The sequence below is a fragment of the Harpia harpyja genome, chromosome 12 (assembly GCF_026419915.1).
Source record: "Harpia harpyja isolate bHarHar1 chromosome 12, bHarHar1 primary haplotype, whole genome shotgun sequence".
NCBI classification, from domain to species: domain Eukaryota; kingdom Metazoa; phylum Chordata; class Aves; order Accipitriformes; family Accipitridae; genus Harpia; species Harpia harpyja.
In genome coordinates, this window is record NC_068951.1 from 45,178,098 (window position 1) to 45,191,089 (window position 12,992).

General features: G+C 47.6%; 1 protein-coding gene and 1 long non-coding RNA gene across 14 annotated transcripts in view; one reads left to right on the forward strand and one right to left on the reverse strand.

Moving 5' to 3' along the window:
• The window catches only part of LOC128148698 (uncharacterized), a 32,241-nt gene extending 26,981 nt beyond the window's left edge, over positions 1 to 5,260 (forward strand). For 2 of the 3 annotated variants that reach the window (XR_008237379.1, XR_008237381.1), the window contains exons 5-7: positions 1,931 to 2,520; positions 3,372 to 3,590; positions 4,202 to 5,260. This is a non-coding gene — a long non-coding RNA (uncharacterized LOC128148698). Of the gene's footprint in view, positions 1 to 1,930; positions 2,521 to 3,371; positions 3,854 to 4,201 lie in introns of those variants that run through there. The other variant, XR_008237380.1, reaches the window with a different exon arrangement.
• The window catches only part of LOC128148692 (uncharacterized), a 100,323-nt gene that overhangs the window by 16,036 nt on the left and 71,295 nt on the right, over positions 1 to 12,992 (reverse strand). The gene's annotated exons all lie outside the window — the stretch shown is intronic.

The following is a 12,992-nucleotide window of genomic DNA, read 5'->3' on the forward strand; positions in this document are numbered from 1 at the left end:
AAGCTGCAGTAACACACTAGGAGGAGAGCATGTTAGTCATTCCTTTACCTGTGCTTTGCATATTCCTACCCAAGAGGAAAATGGATGTCATCACAGTAGTTGTCTGCCACATCCCTGGCTTTTCTGAGCTGAACGGATTTGTGTTAGCTGAGAAGAGTGAAGCTGACCTTCTATGTGGAAAGTGCAGTAACATTGCAATTAAACTCAAATTCTTTAAATGTATGCACTTGGGGGTATTCTCTTGGTAAAAGCTAGTACATCCTGTGCTACTGATTTCTTCCAGGTTGACTCATATTTAAATCTAATTGTTGCAAGAGAAGCAGAACAAACCTAGTCAGCCAAAATGGTTATAGGAGGAAGAGAGAAATCAATTTAGGAAATATGAATCACTTGAACTTCACAAAATTCCTGAATGGGGAAGCTGGGGCTCAAAGATAATATAAAAAATCTGTTCAGTACTGGAAACAAGCCAAGTCCTGTGGCTCCTAAGTGGGTGCCTAACCACAAGACTTCCCGTCTTCATCTAACTAAAGATGCTTGCTCATCATTCTTGAAAAAGATGCTACTCTAACCTTTTTTGTTCACATAACAGTGCAAAGAACTTAGCTTTTGTCCTGGTTTCGGCTGGGAGAGAGTTAATTTTCTTTCTAGTAGCTGCTATAGTGTTATGTTTTGGATTTAGGATGAGAAGAATGTTGGTAACACACTGATGTTTTCAGCTGTAGCTAAGTAGTGTTTGTACTAAGTCAAGGACTTTTCAGCTTCTGATACCCAGCCAGCAGGAAGGCTGGAGGGCCACAAGAAGTTGGGAGGGGACACAGCCAGGACAGCTGACCCAAACTGGCCAAAGGGATATTCCTAGTATATACAGTGATTACAAAATCACCTGCTTTGGTGAAAAAGGGGATTATAGTGACTGGTTTAAAATTGGCTACTTGGCCTGACCAAACAGCTTTATCCACTGCAGAGATCATAAAGATTTTTATCACAGTGGGATTAAGGCATTGATTTACGTCTGACAGTAAATTAAACTGGGTAATGCTGTAACCATCTCCAGTTTCCTGCCTTGACTCTCTTCGATGTTGCTAACCCTGGAGGGAAAATGCTGAACAGGACTTCTAGCAGCTCCTGACTCAGCGCAGCTTACAGCCCAGCGCATTAAAGATTACTAGCACTTATTTCCATATATTGCAGTGGTAAGAGTTGACTATGATGAAATGCATAAGACCCTACCAAAACTGAGTACAGGCCAATACAACAGCAAATTATATTTAATGTATATAACTGCAAAGTGATGTAACTAGAAAAAACTATAGCTTCACCTATAAAAAATGAGCTGACCATCACCAGGCAGGAGTGAGGCCTCGAGCTTGTGCTAGTTAGTGTGAAAACATCAGCTCAGTGCTCTGCAGTGGTCAAAAAACCCCAACAGATTTAACACTGGCAATTATTAGGGCACCAAAAGGGAACCAAAACAAAAGACATAATTATGGTAGGATACAAATCCAGGGTTCAGACACACATTGAGCACCGTTTGCAGTTCTGGTTGCTTCATCCCCAACAGACACATTAGAACTGGAAAAGATTCAGAGAAAGGCAACATGCTAGAAGCCATCGAGCAGGGTGGATAAAGGTGCCTACAAAGAGCAAAGGATCGTAAGAGCCAGGTTCAAAGCAAATCAGAGGAGGTCATTCCTCATACAGCAGCACTAGCCCTGCAGAACGTTTTGCAAAGGGCACTTGCAAAAACATGCAAAAATTTCTCAGGGACTCAAGGGGAAAATGGACAAGTACGTGAAATAGAGCCAGTGGGAATTAACAAAGAGACCACAACCAGCTCATAAAATCCCCTGAACTGAAAATATTAAAGGCTGGGAGATTAGCAGGGGGAAAATAGCAGATATGTCTCCATTTTCTTTCTGTTTTGTAGGTATCTGCTTGCAGCTGTGTTGGGAGAGAGGACACTGGACTAACAGGGGCCTTGGTCTGATGCAGTATGGTCTGTGTTACATCGTACACCAGACTATAAAGCGTGGCTTTGCAGAGGCTGCTGTGTGTCCTACTCGTCTGTTCTTGCTTTAGGGCCAGCAACCTCCAAGATAGTGATGTGGAAAGCAGCCTGTGGTCATAAGAGCTTTGGACGTGCAGTTGAGTCTACCACTGCACATGAATCATCATCTGACTGCACCATGCTAGATTTACTAAGGAACTGAATACTGTCCTTCACAAGAGTCAGTATGAACAGCCCTGCCTCTGCCTGCACATCTTCAGCACAGGGAATTGGCCAGCAGCAACCCTGAATCCCATTTACCAGCTTCACGCTCTGTAATTATAGAGAAGCCAGGAAAGAAAAACAAGACTGATCTCTAGCACCCAGTGAGGATCAGGCAGCAAAAAATGTCTCTGGGTTGGGTTCAAAGTATACATGAAGAAAGAAGCAGCATGTTAGAGTGATCCAGCTCTTCACCAACTGGCCTTGCTGTTACTGTTAGCTACAGTTGTTATCCCAAGACTAAACCTGTAAGTACATAGCCATTGAAACTTATTCAGTCTTCAGGCCTCCTGCCTGCAAAAATGTAGCTAAGACTCCGTGAAGAGCACGATAAATGTCTGACATGCAGCTGAAGGTTCAGGTAGTCTGCCCTTTCCACTGTGGCTTTCGTCTTTCTAATTCTTTTTTGTGTTGCTATTCCCCTTCTGATAATTGTCGCTCCTTGCTGAAAAGTCTGGATGAGAGTTTCAAAACACTTCTCTGAAAGAGGGATGTGGTGTTGGTTGTGGATATTTAGAGCCACTGCTCCGAGTGATCACTGACGCTCACGGATGTGAGAGTCTGTGTAAACAAGCAGGGAGACAGATCTGCTTTCATACGCTGGCTCTAACGTCGTGGGTCTCTAGTCTCAGGAATAGCATCAGAAGAGACGTCCTGCTGAACAGTGTCCTTATTTAAGCAGTGACTGCCTTACCATGCTGGGTTCACGCCTGCGCCTTCACTGGATGTTACTGTGTTCTGGTATTCTGTGTGGTTTTCGTTATAGTTTCGCTAAATTATAACTAGAGATTCAGCTGTCCTCTAACGGCACAGATTTTAGCCGATGACAGAGTCACACAGTGACTGATCTCCCGCCTGGTGCGATGTGCACAAAGCTCTGCTGAAAGCTTCTGTGGTGTGCAACGGAAATACCAGATATTTCAATTCGTAATTGTCTCTGCATATTATCTTGGAAATTCACTGACTGGTGTTCAGGCATGAAATGAAGCGATTGTTTGGAAGGTGTCAGGAAAATCCCCACATTTCAGGTGCGAGTTGTCTTTGTGGGTTTTGTCTAGCAAAGAGGCAATGTGGTTCAATGGACTTTTTCTCCCTGCAGCCCGAGGTGATACTGGCATCCCTTCAAACCATAAGAAGCAAGATAGCTGGGCCATGAACGCCTCTGAGCTGAGAGTGCAACCTGTGTAACACAAACCAGCACAGCTCCACACCCATCCGAAACTGGCCCCGATCTGCTGCAATAGCCTATGGCTTTTCCAGGTGCAAGGACTGCCCCAACTGAAGATCGGAGGACTTGTGACAATCCTTCATCTCTCTGGTACATATTACTCTTCTCTCTAAAACCTACCTTTATTCTCATTCCCACCTTATTATTATTTGAATGGATATAATGGTTTTTCCCTTCCATCTATATTTCTTTCCTAAGTTATCTCAATTGTAATCCTGTAATTGCTCTAAAACAACTCTGTAAAATCTCTTTAAAAGTTTGCTACCAAAAAGTTTTGTCTACAGTGTATTTTAAATTGTATTCCTAAGGACTTCTTTTACAAGTGTTAAAAAAGAAAAAAATAAATCTGAAAGCTGACCAAATTCTGCACTTTTTGTGTGCAAGGCAATAGACTGGTATAGGCTAAATGCCAGGCAAGCTCAGCCATCACTCCGAGTAGCGCAGCTTGTCCTCGTTTTGGTGGGAGCTGAACCTCTCGCATCTCCTCTGCGCTGCGGGGAGGTGGTGGGGCCGGGGGTGCAGTGGGGAACCATGGCATGGGGGCTGTGGGGCAGACGGGCCCATGGCTCTGAGTGGCAGGGCGAGCAGGCAGCACCGTGTTGCACAGGTTTCCAGCCGTCCTCAGCCACAGTTTCTCGTTAAAGCCCTGGGATGCCAAAGTAATTTGCTAAAAGGGCTCATGAGGCTTTTGCCCTTCGCAGGTGGCATCCTCATCCAGCTGTTCCTCTGCCAGGAGCTGGCGCTGGTAGTAGTGCATGCGTCCATAGTAATCCTCTGCTGAGCCTTTTACCCAGGACTGGCTGTCCCCAGTTTCTTCGGAAAATGCCTTTGAACTTACTGTGCTGTGCTAGCTTCCAGAGGTGCCACCCAGGTATGTTCCCCATCCCTCTGCTGCTCCCAGAGAGCTCACAGCTCCCCGCAGCGCGAGCCAAAGTCCGGAGACAAGATGGGGATGACACCAAGAGGGGAGCGATGCAGAGAAACATTCAGAGACGGGGAGTTGAAGGAGAAGGGAAAAAGCTGGGAGGTGAGGAGGACCTTTGGCATGGAAACATCCTGCCAGTGCCACAGTGAAGAAAGCAGCAGCAGGAGCTGGCACCTGCCTGGGGCAGGCCGTGGGGCAGGAGCCCCCAAAGAGGCTGTGGCAACCCAGGCTATAAGCCTAGGCCGATGGCGAGGCGGCTGGTGCCGAAATGGGTAGGTGCTGCGCACAAGGCGAACCTGCCTCGTACAGGGTGATGCCAGGAGCTTCTTGCGAGGCAGTTGGCATCGCCGCTGTCTGCCCAGAGGAGCCGCGGTGGAGGCGGCATCTCCTCAGCGTCTCCGGCACTGCCAGCAGGACTGAGTGCCCGGGGAAGGGGCTCTGAGCACACCTCTTCCTGCGGCTGTGCACGAGGAGTGCCGAGAGCAATTACTGATCAAAACAGAACAAAGAGGAAGAAAATGTGACTGACTACCACGAATATTAAGAAATTTTTTCTAGCTGTTCAGAGAGCCACCAGCTTAATTCACAAAGGCACAGAGTTTATTTCTAGACCTATTGTACTTCCATGTCATAATATATAATAATTATGTACCGATTTTAGGCATAGCTGTTAATTTTAAGTCACGCTGAAGCCACACGTGGTTAATGGTGGGGTGAGAGAGTTGGGCGCTTGCTCCCAGAGGAGGAGCAGGCTCAGGGCCCGGAGCCAGGCTCGGCGTTATCTCAGCTGTCACCGTGAACTCTTCAACCCTCACAGACGTTAAACAGCTTCACATTTGTCCCCTCTGCCAAGGACTTTCTCTTTCAAAAATCCTGGCAGCGTAGGGCCACAGCCAAGCTGGAAGCTGGCTCCTGTGGGCTGAGCCCTCCTCGCCAGCTCACTGCCCAACTGCTGCCGACCAATGCCGGGACGTCACTGTTCCTCCACGTCCCCCCGGTGCTTGCTGGCGTCTCTGGCCAGGTGGTGGGCTCGGCAGAGCCGAGCAGGTCCCAGCCCTCTCCGCGGGCCCGACTCCAGGCTGGTGGTACATGACAAGGTGGTTTGGAGCAGGACGGGGTTCTGCTCCGCCCGAAGCACCAAGCTTTACCAGGAGGCTGGAGAGGGCTCCTGCTGTCCAGCCCTGCCTCCCGGAGACACGGCTGAGCTGCGGAGCAAGTGTACTGCCGGAGTGGGGACCGTCTTCTGGATCCTCCCAACGCTGAGGCACAGCCGGGGAGCTGGGGGCCACTTAAGCCATGTTCCTGGCTCCCGGGTGGGTGCCTTTGGTGGAGAGAGAGAGAGAGACCCTGTCCAGAGAAAGAAAGTGCATGTCTTCAGGTGCCCCGCAGGGTCTTACAGCCTCGGGGCATTACTCACGAGGGGGTAACTTAGGCGACGAGGCTGTGTCCACCCAGCCCCGTCAGCGGGTGCCCGCCGTCCCCAGGGAGCTCCGGGCCGGCTGCACGGGGCAGCGCTCACGCAGGCAGGGGCTGCCACCGGACTTCAGCAGACACTGAGTGTGTTTGCAAAAGGATTAAGCAAAATAAGCTGTTGGGTTTCTCCATCCCCCCCATTCATGGGGCCTAGTCGCTTCTTCATCTTTCTTTGTCCATGTAGTATTTAAAGGCCTGTATTTTAAGCCCACTAGTCCCCTCAGGAGTGCATTACAGGCTGGCTAAACATTATGTGGTTGTCTGCAATGCCACAAGGACCTGAGCTGCACTCTCCTCCACTACAAAGCCCCTGTACAATGCTGCTTTTGGTAGCGTGTATGGAGCAGGCACAGCTATTGGCGTCTGGTGTCTGCTCAGCTTTACTTTGAGGTATTTAAACTTAGCAAACTGGCTTTTTTTAGGTCCACATGCATAGATCAGGTGGTCACCTGTGGCAATATGTTTATTCACAGGTTCTAGCTGCTTTCAGGGAACAGCCTTCTCTAAACATAATTAGGGCTATTTAAGTCGCTGCTCACAATTACCTCTCGGTTCACACAAAACACCACATACTCCCTCATTGAGCAATAACTCCTGGAGATACAAGGGTGAAAAGCCACAGGCAACTTGCTGTTGAGTGCCTCAAAGATTTTTATGATCCTGCTGTAAATGGATGTTTACTTTGAAGAGGTGCACACCTAGTATACTCTGCCATTATATTAGTTTCCATACTAGCAGATTTACCTGGCAGTTCAACAGTTGTTAATATCCTTTAGCCTCCTTTGCCCATATTAAGTAGGCAGTAGATAGATGAAGAAAAGCCTGACTGAGGGATGGATGTGCATTTAACTGGTGACACAGCACGTCCTTTCAGCTCTGGTAAGTAAGCCCAGGTGGAGGACTAGGGACAGCTTGTAGGAGAGGAGGAATGGGAAAGCCTCGGCACAAAGAGGAGGGGTGAAGCCTGAAAGGTTGGACAACATCAACAGAGGACAGTTTTCATGTCATGATGACCACGTTCCTTTCCTTGGCGCCTCTCCTCGCCCAAGATTACAGTGCTCCTTCTGCCTCTCCTCCTTGCCCTCTCCTCCCCTCTTTCTCCTCCATTGTGCTGTTTCTTGCCTTCTTTCTTTGCCCCTTGACATTCACAGTGGCCTCCAGACTCCATCCGTGGTGGCAGCTGCTCCCTCTCCCACGGCCGCCTGGCCCCACTCATTCCCACCGTGCCCCTCGTGCACGCCACCGGCCCTCCCTCCACCTGCCTGGCTTGTCCCTCCTTCGCAGTGGGCCTGGGGCTTGCTGGGATAAAGGGTTGGGGTCCTTCAAAAGGCAACTTCTCAGTACCAAGAGGATGGAGAGTAGACAAGAATTCACCTCTCCAGGGACATGACTGCTTGCTTTGAATAAAAAAATAAAGACATCTTCAGATCTGGGGGATTTGCTTAGTGCCTTCTTGTCACCAGACCATTTGGTTTTGCCGAGAAGAACATGTCATCATTTTGGAATGAAGAATCTGCATCTCTCTCAGAGAGAATTTCAGCCAAAGAAGTTTTTGTAGGTCCAGAAGGAATGTGCGATTCATCAACACATGTAATAACACAGGTAAGAACTTTCCTGAGAAACTCTGTAGTAGGATTTTAGGAGTGATGCAAGAATCAGGAGCTTACACATCTTTGGTAGAAACTTTGCATTCCCTGCACATACGTCATTGCTACCTGACCCACCCAGAAATTTGGGTGTCCAGAGAGCAGAGAACCAGTGCCAGCATGTTAGATCACACCGTGGAGACCTGCAGCAACCACATTACTCCAGCTACTGCCGTTCCTGCATTCATCTAGCACTGTCACAAATACAATTACTCTAAGACTAACAGGGAAATAAGAAACATGAAAGACACAAAAGCTGCTTATAAACAGCTTCCCTCTCTTCCTAAAAATGTTATTAACTATTTCATAATGCAACATCAAGCTGGAAACTTGGTGCCAGTTTCCAGCCCTACAGATGCAACTGAAAAACAAAGGAAGCTTTCCAAGCAGAAAAAGGGGCCACAAAAAAGTGCGAGCCATGCAGAAACATTCCTTGTATTTCACGTCCCCTCCTGCTCTAGCAGTAATGGTACAAAATATGCACTCCAGTCTGCCAAGGCAAAATGCAGACCTTTTTCCTCTTCGTTCTGCCTTTGAGAGGACTGCTTTGAGAGCAACCAGACTGCCCTTGTACCAGCTCCACACTGAAATTTATACACTTCTGAGATCTATTAATAACATTTTTCTGAAACATCACAGGCTAAGTCCTCGAGGAGGATGAAGCTGAGCTGACTGCAAGCAGAATTACAGACAGTGCTATTTACCAGGGTCTTTTCTAACAGGCTGTACCAAACAAATAAAATCCTGTTGTCATTTTTAGACCTTTTTTGCCATGTTACCTGCACGATTTATGTTTCATCGTTTTCCTTCCCAATAACCAGTCTCATCTGCTACCCCGCCATTGTAAACCAGTGCACAACAGAGGGGTTTGAAGAACTGTACTGCGCAGAATTTTTCTTTGTGTTGTTGACTTTACCATGCCAGCCGCATGGTGAGGAGAGAGACTGCATTAGAGCTCAGAATTCACACCTGTAAGTCTTGTTTTTTATGGGTATCACGGGTATCCCTTGCCCTGCGTACCTGCTGCGCAGCAGGAGGGAGGCAGCCCAGCATGCTGCTGGCTGCAGGCGTGTGGCTCCGCTCCCACAGGGACTCACGCTTTGGGACTGGGACGGCTTGGATCCCGTCACCGTTGCTGCAGTGTTAAAGGGTGCACTGACACACGTGTTGCACAAATATGACTTGACACAAAAAGAGACATAGGAAGGTTAACTCTGACAGTTTCCTCAGTGTTTCACTGCTGTCTAGACTCCCCACTTTTTTTTTCTGCAAGTTGCCTGCATGTGGTTTCAGTGGAGAAGCTCTTCAGCTTTTGTCCTTCCACCAGCCCTAAATAAGTTCATTTCTGGGATTCCAAGAAGGCCATCATACTAAATGGATCATAAAACTTACTTGCTCTTTAGGCTCAGCAGGAACAATGTTGCCCCTAGCTCATGCTAGTTTGAGCGACATTATCCTGAGTCTATGCAAGTGTTGGTGAGCAGAACTTGGCCCCAGACTTGGCCCCAGCGGGTGCTGAGCTATCAAGTCATCTGGAATGAGTCTCATTTTCAGAGCAGTGCAATTTTCTCCACAACGATGTTATCTTTGTTCCTTGGTTTCTGGCAGCAGAGCTGCTCACACATGCTATTAGCAGATGGCAGAAGACGTACACGGAATTTGCTCTCAGAACATTTCTTCCATTCTTCCTCCCAGAGTGAAGAAGTGCAAATTCAAGCTAAAAGCATGTACTAACTACAGCCCTTTTCCAAACAGGGCTACAGATAGTTAAAAGCAGGCCTCAGTAGAAACCTCTCAAATATTTCAGTCTCTCTGCCATAGTTTAACTACTCAGCACATACCCTCTAGTCAGAAATGCAGGGAGTGCATTTCTGTAAAGCCATACTCCTCAGTGCCCTTATGTCAGCTCCTTTTCAGGATCAGCTGTTAACAAGCAGCAGGCTTTGCAGGAAGGCAGAAAACTTCCACGCAGTCTGTCCAGTAAGTTGAGGCATCCATCTGTGGCCCACAGCTAACTGCCATAGGCTTGGCAGAGCTTAGTGCACTTGGTGTAGACCAAAATGAACACATAAATTTAAGGATCAGGCAAACAAATTGCCAGAACACGCATGAATTCAGGAGCGCGGATGCGTGCACATTGTTCAGCCTCCAAAAGGAGGAGGCACGAGCCTGATGAACTCCACATCATCCCGTATTTATGCTGCTATAAGCTGAAACTAAACTGGCCTTCCAGTGGAGCTGCTGTCAGAGGGAGTCTAGGAGCTGTTGTTGTAACCATGTGCTTGAGCACTTTCCTGAATCGCCATTCACTTTTGATCTGGATGTCTTGTCTAGGAAAAGAAACGGCTTTTTGAAAATATCTTCTTATTCAGGGTTGTTCTTATATTTGTAACATATGATTCTTTTCTGCCTCCCTAAACTGAGACAAATCCTGCTCAGAGTTGCTCCTGAACTTGAAGGAAAACAAACAGATGAAAGACCACCCCTTTGAGACCACCTTAGCCTTCAGACCTTAGATGAGCACTTATTTTTCATCTGTTTCGTTTTGTTTTGTCCCCAAAGGACAATTTTATTCCAAGTTCATGAGCTCGTGCTGAAAAACAACAGAACATTTCCAAAGTCCCAAAATTCTGTGGAAACATGAGTCTAACACTTTGGGTCCAAAGTTAAACTTGGCATGTTGACCCCATGTAGCGCCAAGTGGAACAATCTCATGTCAACAAGAAAGGTGCAATAGTTCCAGACTTTCAGGGTAGTTGTGCTCAGATACCCGCTCCACAGTTCACCGTGTCCCTGCCCACCTGCCACCACGGACTCCTGCTTCCCATGGAGGCATCATTCACAGCCAAGAACTGTCTCCTGGCGGTGGGGGCCTCAGCCTACAGCCAAACTCCTTTTGCCCACTGACCCGCTAGTTAGATAGAGCTCATCATTGGCAAGCAGGGATCTAATTAAGCCTCTGCCCGAAGGGCCTCAAGCCTCACACCTTGCTCACTCCAGTTGCGCCTCAGTGCTAAAGCGAGCGGCTGTGCAGCACGCAGCCCCTGGCCGGAGGTGCTCCACTGAGCACCACAGCATCGCTGGGAGCGGCACTGCCACTGGGGCTCGGCGTCAGGGGCAAAGCCACCAGGAGCCATGCGGCAGCGCCGGGGGTCTTGCTGCTTGCTGCGTCTGGCCCTGTGTACAGCTTTGTTATCTGCGCAAAGCAGACAGTGTGCACCGCAGCGACGGTGTCTCCTCCTCTGGGGAGGAGACCAGCCCTGCCCAGAAGACCTTGGCCCTCTCAGCCACAGGAGAAATGGGATCCTGGGTTTTCCCATGCCCTGGCTGAGCGCTGCAAGTACCAGGTAAACAAACTGCAGCACACCCGCTGCAGGTCTGCAGCACCAGGCTGTCTTGCCTTGGGAACTTCGAGGGTCTTGACCCAGCAGAGAGATGCAGAGAAGAGCCAGGAGCACGAGTCCCAGGGGGAAGAGGGCTGGGCGATGCAGGGTGTGCCGTGGCAGAGCCATACACCCTGGTGTGTGCTGACTGCTGCAGGAGCTGTGCCGGCGGATGCTACAATCACAGGGCACCTTCGCCTTTGATTTGGGATTTAGACACCTATCTGCAGTTCCAGGTGCCGATGCCATGCATTGGAGTATCAGCCCACTCATCCTTAGTAAACCATGGTTAAAATACCCAAAGAGAAAGATTTCAACTGTAAATCAGATACATGCTGCTGACCACGGTGGGACACAGTCAAAACGTGTCTTCAAAGGACTTCTCAGGCAGAACAGGCTATGATGCCCCACAGATACTGGAGGTTACCGCTATTTCATAACGCAAGACTGAAAGACTGGAGTACTCAAAAATTCTGATTGCTACCTGCCTGGATTTACAGTTTCAATTTTCAAGCCACTATTTCAAATGTGAAATCTGATTTTTTTTTCCCACAAAGATACTTGATCAAATAGTTAAAAACTGTTTCAGTTTTACAATTATCACATTGATGCTCTTATCTTTCTACCCTGTCTCAGAGAATTTGTTCCTTTTGTTAGATAATGCAGACAGAAAGGGTACTGACTACTTGCTCTTGTTCATGAAAGTTTTTATGTTCCAAGATTATTTAAAATAATTTTCTTCCATACAAATGTACTTCCTATTGCGCACTATGCTCTCTCATCAAAGATGGAAATCCAATTCCCTAGTTTCCAGAAGTCTTCAAGTTTTCAGGTGTTGCTGTTTTCACACCATACGAAGGCCCCCCTCTCTGTGCACCCGTGCAATTCTGCTGGCAGTTCAGAGCAGAGGGGCAGCATGTAAAATGCTGCTTTGTGTCTCTGCCAATACTACACTATTGAAGGCATACTTTTATGTGCACCTGGTTATAGCTTCCACTGAAAACAGTGCATGGTAGAGGCACTTTTGTGCCAACCATGGAATTATCTCCTTAAAAAACTATTTTCCCTAAAGCCTAATAGAGATTGCAGCCCTAGATAACTCACTTGCTTTGTTCCAGTGTCAGGAGCATGCAGTGGAAAGACCTCAAACTCTGCAGAGAGGGCACAGCCGGACGCTGGCGTGAACACTGGTGGCCAGACAGCCAAGTGATCTCCTGTGTGCAGGGCAACCAAGGGCAGAAGGAAAGAAAAGGCACTGGAGGAAAAAAGGATTTTTGTTATATTTTTGTTGTACTTGGGGAAAAAAAAGAATTTGTCATCTGGCTAAGAAAGCTAAGTATGATGTATTCTACAGTTCCTACCTAACTCCATGAAACAGCTTATCTCGAGTGCTGTTGATACCTCAGATCTCTCCTATTTACTTGCTTTTGAAGCTTAAAGCCAAAAACCTACTTTGAGTTGGCTACATTTATTTGCCCTTTCCTTCCCTTGAAGCAAACATAACCCGTAAAATTCCCTGGCATATTTCTCTCCTTCCTGAAGTTTCTTTTCTCATTTGCCCTTCTCCATACAATCAGACCCCTTTTCACACATGAGTGAACCTAGAAAATCATTGCAGGAACCACGTGAACCAGTTCAGTGAACATCAGGTAATTGTGCCTTAGAGGCCTTTTTGAAGGTCAAATATTTCTGGGTAATTTTTCCAGCTACTTTCCTTGTTAAATGAGAGCCCACTGAAACCGGGAAAAGAACAAGGTGGCTTTGTAAAAGTCTCTAACTCACTGGCTCCGTGAATCCATCTGCCCCACATCCCTGCATGATTTCCTTCTACATTTTCTTTCCAAGATGCCCATCTTCACAAGTCACCTGCTTGTGCAAAATTTGTATTGCTCACCGTTGCTCTGAGAATGGCTGAGATTTTCAAATACACTTCTCAGCAGATTCTTACACTACTAAGTCACTTCCGAGCTTTTGGAAAAAAAGGCTTACTTTACGTTTGCACCACGGTATGAGAAACAATCGAAACAATCTGAGACACAGAGACACACACACACACACACAGACA